This window comes from Ananas comosus, linkage group 9 (genome assembly GCF_001540865.1).
Source record: "Ananas comosus cultivar F153 linkage group 9, ASM154086v1, whole genome shotgun sequence".
Classification (NCBI taxonomy): Eukaryota; Viridiplantae; Streptophyta; class Magnoliopsida; order Poales; family Bromeliaceae; genus Ananas; species Ananas comosus.
In genome coordinates this window covers 6,329,872-6,342,892 of record NC_033629.1, presented here as the reverse complement: position 1 = coordinate 6,342,892, position 13,021 = coordinate 6,329,872, and positions in this window count along the sequence as shown.

The following is a 13,021-nucleotide window of genomic DNA, read 5'->3' as shown; positions in this document are numbered from 1 at the left end:
CGTGAGAACTATTAAATAATAGTTCCCAGTGGGCAATTATTGACTTCAGTGAAAAGCGCCACTAGGCCCAAAACTAAGCAAGTAAGTAGAAGCGAGTAATAACCGAAATGAACAGCAAGTAAATAAATATGAATGCTTGCTATAACATGATGTCTTTACTTAGCATGATTTGCATAAGTAAGAAAGCTATGCTAACATGAATAAGCATGAGTATGGAATCAACATAATTCCACAACGGAAATAGTAAGATGTCATTGTTTACTATTCTAGTTCAAGTCCACTTGGCATATTAACTACTTATAGATGCAATCTTGTAAGACCCACCCGTAGGCTGTCTGGCCTGTGCCGTGCCTAATGGCCCCGTGGTAGTCAACATCCCTACTCTAGGAATGAGCCTCCTCCACGGCAATCCACTTCGGCGCCAAATCCCACACGGGCGAGCATATGTCGCGATGGCTATCTCCGGAGTGCCGGCTTGTAGGGAGCGACCATCACAAGCATGTGCGAATGAGTACAAGGGCAAGCAAGCGTAAAATCCGTCTCAAGTCTCAAGTCATCATATCTAAAACATGGAATATAACCTATGTCTCAATGGCCTATCACTATGTAATCGTGTCTAAAACACGGAATATAGTCGATATCACAATGGCCTATTTCTATATCTCTATGTTGTAGTTTCACAGTTTACTAGTTCAAGTGCCCCTTTATGGCACTTTTGTTCACTTTGTCCAAATATAAGTTAGGAGTTCAAGAGTACCCGATTCAAGTTCTATTCATCATAGGAGACATAATTCTAACTTGCAATATAGAATACTTTTCATATGCATGCCTAATACACATATAGCTCTACTATATAGAGTTGAATTTTTGTGTTACATAACACATACATTTTAAGTATTCTAAAATTTATAAAAATCCTATCTAGGATGAATATGCATGCATCTCGATGAAACGACAAGGATAGAACACATAGGGGATATTTCTCCCCTATTTCATGAAGTCAAACCCATCGAAACTTTTCGAAACCCTTCGTTTGTTCCGACGAAGGTGTCCACCACTCTCCTAGTACCATAAAGGTATAGAAACGAGAGTTAAACAAACCTTACGAACAACACTAAGCTCAAACATTAAGCAATTCGAGCAAAGGTGGAGAAAACTCACCTATAGTGTAGAAATCTCCTTTTAAAACTCAAAAGAGAGTTAAATCCCTTCCAAAGCAATCTAAACCAAGGTTCTAAGCCAATTAATAAAGCTCTAAAAGCTTCCAATCAAAAAGCCCAAAAAAATCCTAAGTTTCCAAAATTTAGGATTTCATATGGTAAAAACTACCAAAACTTGATCCAAAAGAGAGATCAAGGATACTAACCTCACAAGAAACTCCAAACCATGTTTGGAATGCCCCAAAGTTGAAGATCCTTCCTTTACCAAGCTCCAACAAAAGCTTCAAAGCTTCACCCAAGGCGAACACCCAACAAAGAGCAAGAAAGAGAAGAAGAGAAGGATCAAAACAAGCCAAAATCCATCAAAAATGGAAAGGGAATCAAGGAAAAGGGTTCCCTACCTCTCCTCCACTGGTTTCAGCTCAGGGGAGCCTCTAAGAGGCGTGGGTGTTAATATTAAAAAGCCATAATTACAAAAACACCCCTGAAACACAGCCTGTTCGCAGTCTGGTAAAGTGTACAGGTACACGGGAAAGTGTACCGGTACAAATCCTGCGAAACAGCTAACCCGAGCCTCGGGTTGGCTATTCACCACATCTGTACCGGTACAACCATCAAGGTGTACCGGTACACTTTCTGTACCGGTACAACCATCAAGGCTGTACCGGTACACAGCCCTGCAGAGGCAACCCGAGAGCAGCCTAAGTCCTACTCTGGTGGCCTTAGCGCTATTTAAAATACCATAAATCTCGGGATAGGAGCCATAGGTCGAAACACTGTCAACGACCTTTCAGAATGTCTGGAAAAACTCAGAATACTCATCAAACACTGAAACCTCGCCATTTGCAAAGGTCCAGTGTGTTACAACCTGTCCGGCGAGGCCAATCCTTAATTGCCTCCACTTTTTTTGGATCAACTGAGACGCCATTACCCGATATCACATGGCCTAAGAAAGTGACATCCGAAAGCCAAAAGTCACATTTCTTCAACTTGGCATAAAGCTTATCTTTTCGGAGTACTTGCAACACGGTCCTCTAATGTTCCTCGTGTTCTTCCTCGTTCCGTGAATAAACCAACATGTGGTCAATGAATACCACGACACACCGGTCCAACAATGGTGGAAAGACTCGATTCATCAAGTTCATAAATGCTGCCAGGGCATTAGTAAGCCCAAACGGCATTACTGTGAACTCGTAGTGGCCATACCGCGTACGATACGCCGTTTTGTGCACATCCTTTGGCCGGATCTTCAACTGATGATATCCCGACTGAAGATTAATTTTCGAATATACCCGCGACCCTTGCAACTAATCGAACAAATCATCAATTCTCGGCAACGGGTACTTGTTCTTGATTGTCACTTTGTTCAACTCGCAATAATCCACGCAGAGTCGAAGTGTGCCATCCTTTTTCTTTATAAATAGCACCGGAGCTCCCCACGGTGACACGCTCGGCCTCACAAAGCCTTTGTCGAGCAAATCTTGCAACTAAGCTTTCAACTCTACTAGCTCCACCGGTGCCATTCTATACGGAACCTTCGAAATTGGCGCCGCCTGGGGAATCAAGTCAATGACAAACTCGATCTCTCGGTCCGGTGGCTATCCCGGTAACTCCGCCGGAAATATATCCGAAAACTCGCACGCTACCCGAATACTCCCAAGTTCCGGGTGCTCCTTTTGAGTCTCTACCATTGTCGCCAAGTAGGCCACACATCCGCCTTTAATCATTTTCCTCGCCCTCGCCGCCGATACGGTCGCCGCGAAGCGCGAGTTTTTACATGCGCGGTATACTAACTCTTCTTGATTAGGCTCACGAAAAGTGATTACCTTGCTCTCACAATCGATAACCGCATAGTACTTGGATAGCCAATCGATCCCCAAGATTACATCGAAGCCCCACATTTGATTTAGCACTAGCAAGTTTGCCGGCATAATCCACTCACTTATCTATACTGGGCAAGCCAAGCACTCCCGTGGACCTTAAATGAATGCTCTGGTGCATTAACCTACCAATAGTCCGGGTTATGCAATACTTTCATGCCATGAGTTTTTGCAAATGATGCACCAATGAATGAATGAGATGGACCTGTGTCGAATAAAGCTCTAGCTCTAGTGCCATTAATCAAAATAATACCTACCACGACATCATCTGGTACGGCAGGCTGCTCCTCTACCTGAGTGGCAAAAACTCGTCCACTAGGTGCTCGTGATCTATCTGGCTGACGCGGTGCTGATGCGCGTCCAGCCGACATAGCCGGTGGCAACCCCGCAAGCTGTCTCGCGGTAGAAGGAATTGATGCCGCCGTCGATGCAGACGACGCCCAACTCGGGTACTCCCAGGCCATATGCCCCACTTGGCCACACTTGTAGCACTTTCCCTCGCGCTGTGGGCAAGCCGACGGTCGATGCTCATCACCGCAAATAACTCATCGGGAAGGCCTCCAGTTCCTTGACTGTTGTCGAGGATACCGAGGGGGTTTCTTAGCATTCGGCCGGCCCCCGGCACCACTCGTAGGTCGCTTCTTTCCTTTATCCCTTTCCTTGTCCATTGACTCGCGCTCTCCACGAGCATAGGCGCTACCGTGCTCCGCCGATAATGCTTGATCCAAGACCTCCGCAAAGGTCGTAAGTTTGAGAATTTGCACCTTCTCATAGATTCTCGGCTGAAGTCCTTGCAAGAACCAATCAGCCCTGTCCCGATCATCACGAACAACATCCGGGACACAATTGATAATGTGGGAGAACTCCCGCTCATACTTTCCCACAGTCCGATCACCTTGCCTCAACTTGAGGAATTTATCTTGTAGCTTCCGCTTCACCGTGTCGGGGAAGTAGTTCGCGAACATTAGCCTTCGGAACTCCTCCCAAAGCATAGGCGGAAGGTCGGAAGACCGATCTCGCTTCACACGCTTCCACCACACCTTCGCCGCCTTTTCCAAGCAATGTGTGGCTAGGTGCACTTTGTTTTTCTCCAAGGCATAGATATCCTCGAAGAGCGTCTCAATAGAGTCGATCCACGACTCCACCATCCACGACTCCACCTTTTTCTCGTCAAAGATAGGTGGGTTAAACTTCTTAAACATGATGAGAGCCACCAATGCACGCTCCCGCTCAGCCTCTATAGCCGCACCATCGGGGTTTGAGGTTCCCGAACCGGTTGCTATTGCCGTGACTGGGATGGCCGCTGTGGCCACACCCTTGACCACAGTCGGCACCATCGTAGGGGGCGCAGGATGCTCAGCCCCCACTGGAGGCGCCGCCGCCTGCTGTCGTTCTAAGGCCTCTTGAAGCCTTTGAATCTGCTCCCCTTGACGTTGCACGGACTCCGCTTGTTGCCGCACCACTCCGATAAGTGTGGACATGTAAGGAAGTGAATTCTCGAAATGCGAGAATTAGACTTTATCCAGAATCGACCAAGGGTCATGTTGGTGAGCTTTGGAAAAGCCAAAGATGTCAAAATCACCAAAAGTGCATTAGAAACGAGTCCACGAGAGCGAGTAGTGCAAAACCTGCACTGGAGCAAAATGCTAAGAAGCCCCTCAACTTTTCATCTCTTACACAGCCCTCACTGAGCATTCTGGGCGCGGAGGGACCGATCTTCCCGACCTGGGACCGGTCCCCGACAGCTCCCCCCGACATCACGCGTTCGGGAACCGGTCTCTCCCTGAGAGACCGGTCCTCGGGAGACCGGTTCCTCTCGGAGAGATCGGTTCCCGAGAGTTGAACTTCCGGGACTTAGCCGATTTTCGGCCATTCTCGAGGGTGTCGCAGGCTGGGACCGGTCCCTCCTCTGCCAGGGACCGGTTGCATCAGCAACCCCGCAGCCCACCGCCGATGGAACCGGTCTCTCACCTCCAGAGACCGGTCCCCGAGAGCAACCTCAGCCCAAAAATGCAGATTGCATTATTTGCTTTCGCGGACTCCATTCCAATGCACTTATCAGTTTTCGTGCATCTTCAGCTTTTCCAAGGCTTATCCATTCGACCATTAGTCGATCCTGGACGAAGTGCAAACTCTCAGATTTCGAGAATTCACATTGTTACATTCTCCCCTCCTTAAAAAGAGTTTCGTCCTCGAAACTCACTCATTTCCAACCCCTTTTTATTCCTCGATCTACTTCTCGAGTACTCGAGGGTTCTAATGCACTTTCGCACTTCGGAGTGGCCCTTATTCTCATCGAACCCATCTAAAGGCCCACAACGAAGAATGTGAGACCACGTTTACTCACTTTTTCCACTTGTAACTTCGAAAGTGCATTATGACTTACAAGCCCCGGTGGTAGTGTGAGTCAATACTCATGACCCCACACCCGAACACCACCAGCCACTCGGCTTAGGAAGGACTTATTCCTTCGCGGTTCTAGCGAACATCACCACTGCCTCTCGAGATCAGTGCTACCCTTTATCCCAGTGGTGTGGATCTAGCAAGATCGCATCAACTCGACGAATGATCCACCACCACAACTCTATGTTCACGGATAGACTCTCTCGAATTTCTCACACAGGCACTCACTAGGTGGCACTTCATCATCCTGGCTATTTGGGAGCCTGATACCACCTTATCATCTTATCTGTACCATCTTATTCCCATCTATCACCTTGGGGAACACACTCCGATCAGATCACCGGCATTGTCTAGCAGCAATATCGCTGGTGCATTTCCCAATCGCGAGTGCCCCAAATCAATCGAGTCCTTGCTTTATCACGAGATGGCACACTCCCGCACATCCGAGATCTCAATCCTCTTGAGAGCATCGTCCTCAACTCCAATTCTCACGTGGCTATTCATTATCCAAGTGTCTCCTAGAGATCACTTTACTTTCTCTTTATCCTCGACACCACAAGCCACGTCCAACCCTCCACGAACCCTTCGTTCGCGGATCTAAGCCCAACTCATTAATAGAGTTCTCGGCTACACCAATCATCGTTTTCCTCAAGTGGACCAAAAAGGCCACCAATCCTACGTAGGCTAGTCGCCTAACTCGTCTAAACGACGCCTAGCGTCTCTCGCTCGCAAGCGTAGACCCAATCAGCATCGGGCGACATTCTCATTGGAGAATTCGCGCACACTCCAACCAGGAGCATCCAAGTCACCAAACCCTATCAAGTCCTCGTGTCGGGTTGCTACACACTCGGTGTACTATAGATCTCACGATCCAACATACGGCATTCCACGTACTAAGGTCTAACCTCGGACTACCGTCCCGACCAAAACTCTCTGCCCTACCTATAGGTATCAGTCCGCTGTCTCTCACAGCTGACTGCGCCTGCCCAATGGGCCCAGACTCCACAGTCCACAAATGGTCCAGGTACGGGTCGTCCCCAAGCACTACCCGCCAACGTCGTCCTACACGACATCCTCTACAGAACTACACACTTTATCGGCTTCTAGGCACCTAGTGCGAGCCACCAGCCCCTACGAGTGATCCATGGGCCGTGTGACACACTGGACCTTTGCAAATTGCGAGGTTCGAGTGATTGGATGTGTTTCGAGCTTTTCCACACTTGGTGGAGGGTCGTAAAATATTTTCCGACCTAAGAAGTTCGAAAACTGGAATTTTGGACAAGTCTTGAGAGTTTTTACTCTCGGGGACCGGTCCCTGGAAGGAGAGACCGGTCCCCCAGTGAGCAGTGTTGTGGTAGCCCTGAGGCAACCGGTCCCTGGCAGGCGAGATCGGTCCCCAAGCGCGTCTTCGCATGAGAGATCGGTCCCGCGCGGGGAGAGACCGGTTCCCGAACGTTGGTTTTTCGGGTTCGCAGCGAGAGACCGGTCCCTGCTGGGGAGAGACCGGTCCCTCTGGGCGAAAAATGCCCAGATCGGGCTGATGCAATATCATTTTTTTGAGGGGCCTCACTGGATTTTGTTACACTAGGTGGGCTTATTAGCCATTTCCCCCTCTTCCCTTTCTCATTTTTCTCATTCTCACCCTCTCCCTACACCTTCTAGAGAGAGAAGAAGAAGAAGAAGGAGGAGAAGAAGAAGAGGAGCTTGTTTGAGGGAGCTTGGAGCTCAACCCCTTCCTCTCCTTTCCACCTTTGCAAGGCTTAGAGTTTGCTTGTAGAGCTTGGTGGTGGACCAATCTTCAACCCTAGAAGATTTGGAGCTTGTTTGGAGGCATCTTGGGAGGTTAGTGCTTAGATTCTACACTTTGATCCTTGTTTTAGTAGATTTTACCTTTGGAACCCTAGAATGGAAACTTAGGGTTTGATTTGGGCGTTTTTGATCTAGGGTTTTTGGGGCTAAATTAGTAGGATTAGAACCTTCCATTTGGTTGGATTGGAAGGGTTCTAGTTCTCTTTCGGAGCTTTGGAGGAGATTTTTTCTCTTGAGGTGAGTTTTGGCCCTTTTTGCTTCTAGGTTATTGTTTGATCTTATAGTTGATCGTAATGCCCGTGTATCTTTTCGCTCAATACTTTTAGGGTATTTTGAGACTCGTGGACAACTCCGTTCGGTGAATTGAAGGAGCACGCGACGGTTCGGTGGGTTTGACCTACCCACACAATGAGAAAGTCTCATTTGTGATGAATTAAGTTTTGTTAATTGGAAAAGTATGCATATTCTTGTTATATGTATTTATTGTGAATTTTAGAATGCCTAAAATGCCTATATTGCATATAGTAAAATTTGGACCTCTATGTAGTAGAGAGTTGCTTGAGAGAGCTTTGGTTTGCATTTGGTATTCTATACGAGACTTGATTTCATGCTTCTATAGCGTAAATGAGCCTTGATCCATGCATTTAAACTTAGATTTAATTGTAACATGAAAGATGACAAGATTGCCAGGTAGAGGTATTAAACTAGAGTGTATACGAATTAGAGAGCTAATGTCATCAAGCGGCATCGAGCTCGGGACATGTGTGAACCTAGTGGCTAGAGCCATTGCGGGACTTGGCTTATGTTGAACGTCAAATTGCCTAAGTGTCATCAAAAGGCACTAGGCGTAGTGAGTGATTGGAACTTCGCTTTGTGACTTAAACTAGATTTTCGAGATGCTAATGACTATACCATGTTAGAGACATGAGGACTGGATACTTGAGACTTGGACTATGCTTGCTTGCCATATGTGCTCATTCGCACATGCTTGTAAGGGTCGCTCCCTACAAGCCGGCACTCCGGAGTTAGCCTACGCGACTATGTTCGCTCGTGCGGTATTGAGAAGCCTACGGGGTCGAGTGGGACAGACATATTCCAAGAGTAGGGATGTTGGGCTACCACAGGCACTTAAGCGGCACAAGCTGGACTACCTTTGGTAGGTCTGTAATTGGAAATGAAAATCGACACGGGATGAGTTTGTTATAAACACTACTAAATAGAGAGTAGTAGTTGGATTACTCGGACTTGCTTCTAGTATAGATTTGGACTTTGGTGTACATACATACATGTAGTATGCTAGAAAACATTACTTATTTGCATTCATATAAACAATGTTGCTATGATAAAGGATAATCCTCATAATTTCATTAAACAAACCATGACATTATTTATGGCTAAGTAGAGACATATCCTTCACGACAAGATAATTGTGCATTACATAAATGCCATATTTAATTTCAAGTAATAGTTTAGCATTTTCATTATGCTTTCATAAATGCAAATTACTCGTTATTACTATTGCTTCCGACTTACCCTTTCCTTTTGGGGCCTAGTGGTGCATTGAGTTGAGGTCAGTAATTGCCCACTGGGAACTATAAATTATAGTTCTCACATCCTCTGTTTTATGTTTTCTTTCAGAGCCTTCCACACCGGGAGAGACTAGGGACCGAGGGAAGAGAATTGCTTCGAGCTAGCTTCCTTCGAGGGCGATTTGATAGGTGGTCTACCTCTCGTGGTTTTATTTTGTGAGAGGTTGAGAGCTGTACCAGTGTACTAGAGACTACCCCTTTTGTGTACTTTTGGACAGATATTGTATCACCTTATGCTTTACTTTTATGGATTAGTATGTTTCCTTTATTCTTGTTTTAGAACATAGAACCTTACTTGCTCTGATATCTCTAGCTGTAGATCATGTCTTGCTTTTACTTCCGCTTTTATTGTAGACGCCTTATATGTGCTAACATATGGCGGGTTTGGACACGCTACCGGGAGGGCCTCTGCGGGTTCCGGGGCGTGACAGGCCGCTTCACACTTAGCCCTGCTAAAGTGCTACTGCCAATTCACTCGACCGGCTGAATCGAAACTGCACTCCACGAGTATCTATACTCGAGCGCTCTATGCCTCTATGACGTCTCACACGAAGTCCAGCATCAGGCAGCTTAGCCTATGCACACCGGCCACACAAGCACAACTCGTCCACCTCAACTCGAGCTACTACTAGGCCCACAGGCCATGTTCGGCGTTAATCAACCAATTTCACAATAGTGGTTCATCACCACTGTTCGATCTACCGAATCCGCATCCGAAATACTCTTGGAATATTCGGGTGTCCTCAAACATCAAGGCTCACTCTCGCAATTTCTGTTCCAATGTCTTGAGAGTCCTTTCACCACTCGATTTCCATTACGAGCCTCGTTTCTTATCCAAAAATCACCACTAGCCATTTGCTAGTACCATTAGCTCTCTACCTGCCCCAGCAGGCGCTATACTCTCATCCTGCTAGCATGCTCGGGTACCTACTTACCCGACCACTCGGTCCCTACTATGTAATGTAGTAATAGTAGCAACTGACCAATGGTGAATGCATGCTATGCAACAACTTGAGATCACGCGAAATCATACGGTTGCTCAACTAACTCATACCTGTCACGACGTCGTCAGCACGGCAGGCCCCGCAACTCGGGTTGCCTATCCATGGCCACCTGGCGCTCACCGCGTTCCCTCTGGTTGCAATGTCCTCAACGGCTGCTCCCCTGACCATGCCGTAGGTGGCACACCTGCAGGCTGTCCCGGAGAGGAATAGGCCGTCGCCAGTGTCAAGTCCCGGCTATCACCTTGCGGACACTCGTCCTGCATATGGCCCGGTAGCACACACTTGAAGCACTTGCCCTCTCGCTGTTCACACTGTTGTGGGAAATGAGGGCCCCCACAAATCACACATCTCGTTGAGGACCGAATGTGATACGTCCCCGGAGCTCGAGATCGAGAGCGCGACTTCACGGAGGTCTGCTGGGAACTTGACTGACCATCATGTCCACTCACTGGCCGTCCTTTCCCCTTTTCCTTGTAATACGACTCGCGTTTCTCCCGCAGGAATTCATTGCCTTGCTCTATCCACAAGGCCCGATCCAGGACTTTAGCAAAAGTCTGCAACTTGAGCACAAGCACCGCCTGGTACAGATCTTGCCGAAGTCCACGCACGAAGCAGTCGGCCTTGTCCTTGTCATCCCGCACCACGTTCAGGATACAATGCACGATACGGAAAAATTCTCGCTCGTATTGCCTGACCGTGCGGCTTCTTTGCCGCAGCTTAAGGAACCTTTCCTTAAGCTTTCGCTTTTCACTATCGGGGAAATAGGCAGAGAACATTAATCCCCGAAATTCTTCCTTTTCTTGATTCTATAGTAGAGAACAATGACGTGCTTATGGTTATGTTTATAGTGCCATGATAGTGAAAAGATACTAATGCCGTATGTAATCTTGCATGTTTATTCATCTAGTAGATACTAGCTGTTATCAATACTTGTTAATTGTTATAGTGAGATTCCGATCAAAGATCGAAAGTAAGAACAATGCAAGTTGGAAAGTGATGATCGAGACATATTGAGCTTTAGATTTGCTTGCTGCCATTGTACTCATTCGCACACGCTTGTGAGGGTCGCTCCCTACAAGCCGGCACTCCGGAGTTGGCCTACGCGACAGTTGCTCGCCCGTGCGGGATTGGGTGCCGAAGTGGATTGCCGTGGGGAGTGTATACTACCACGGGGCCATTAGGCGCGGCGCAAGCTGGACTACCTTGAGTAGGTCCCTGTGAATGAAAGGAAAGTACTAAATGAAAAAGGACAGTAATGAATGTTTATTACTTAAAGTGTACAGTAGTCACTTTTATGTTCGTGCTTATACTCATGTCTATGTTCATGATTACAGAAGTTGCTATATCTCTTTTATGCAAATGGTTCATTACTGTAGAAAGCTATTACATGTTGATTACATGCTTATTACTTATTAGCATCATGCTTATAAATCATGCAATTATTGTTTTTGCTTTCATTTAGTACATCTTGAGCCTAGTGGTGTAATTCGCCGAGGCTGGCGGCTTACCCACTGGGAACTATTGTTAATAGTTCTCACGCCCTTTTTATTGTTGTTTTTACAGAGCCATCTACAGGAGAGGCTAGGGATCGTGGCAAGGGAGTCGCGTCTAGCTAGACATTGCTAGGAGCATGCTAGTCGATCACCTTGCTACTAGGGCTACCGCCGAGGGTGATGTCCCTATGTATAGAGAGACCACCATTGTACCTATTTTTGTATACCCCGTGATGTATATGTACTTTTTGGACAGTCACTATAGTTATGATACCTTCTCTTTTAGTCGAGATTTTGGGATTGTACACTCTTTGTTCTTTTGCTGATAGTATATCGACTTGTACTTTGCTCTGATATCAGGATAGGATTTTCTATATTTTTCTTCCTATCGACTTGTATTCTTGTAGACGCCTTATATACTGCAGGTGTATGGTTGGTCTGTGCACGTACCGGATATGCTTCCGCTGGTATCCGGGCGTGACACCCTCTACGACCGACCCCAGCCGGCGGGCACGCCAGCAGGCCGCCGGCGGCCGGCCAGAGTCACTATCCTCCTTGCTTGGCAGCCTAAGGCACGGTTTTGCCCCGTTCACATTTTTTGATAATCCGAAGCTCCCCGACCTTCCCGGAAGTGACCACGGCGATCCTCGTCACCCGTTGAACACCTTGCTCACCTCTACTACAATCGATGAAGCTCCGGTGCGCGCGTGGGACTCGACCGCTTCCGGGAGCAACCTATTGGAGGATTTTTTTCGCTGTTTTGAAACCGCCTGGCCGTCGATTGAGCTCCGGACAGCGAGCACGGGGAACATCTTGTCAAGGCAAGTCAAATCGACCCTTGTTGTGCTTTCTCACCCCCTTTTCCCCAAGTAGCACAGGCAAGGAGTCGGACCACGGCGCGGCAGGAGGATGTACTAGCTAGATCGCATTAGCGGTTCTTACCCTGGTTTTGTTTCGTTTACTGCATTCGTAGTTTAAATAAATGAATAGTTAAGTTAGATGATCAAATTATTATTGCATGAATAATAATCTTGAACTTGCATGAATTTAGGATTTCTATTATGCATGTACTCGGGATTATTCTGGATTTCAGTATATTGATTTATGGAATCATGCCATGTGGTTCTCTACCCCTCGAGGTAGCTGGTTTTCAAAGATTGAGTTTCCGTATGGAAAACAGTTTTAAAAGGATTTTGAATGATTTTTAATGGATGAATAATTGGAGTTTAAAAACAAAGATTTCGGGTAGGAAGCACTTTTAAATAGGATGATTGTTATATTATGTATCGCATCATTCAGCGCCTAATAAGTGCTTAAAGGAATACATCATTTTTAAGGATGGTTAGCTCTATAGAAATACATCGCATGGATTGTCTGTGGATTTGGTGAATGTAGGTTGTGAATTGTGATCCTGTGTACGTTGTTTGATCGGCACGCCATACAAATACAAAAAAGACTCTATCCGTGTAAGCTAAGGAAATTTATATTTATGACGAGTCTATACGTCATGTGGGCCAGACTATAAAAAAAAAAAATCACAATTCTGATTTATAAAACGGTATTGTTTTATACTAAAGCTTTTATTAATTAGGCCACGAGGCGTGACATAATTTTAAATTTTTTAAAATTTATTTTTAAATTTTAAATTTTAAATTTTAAATTTTAAATTTTAGAACTTTAATT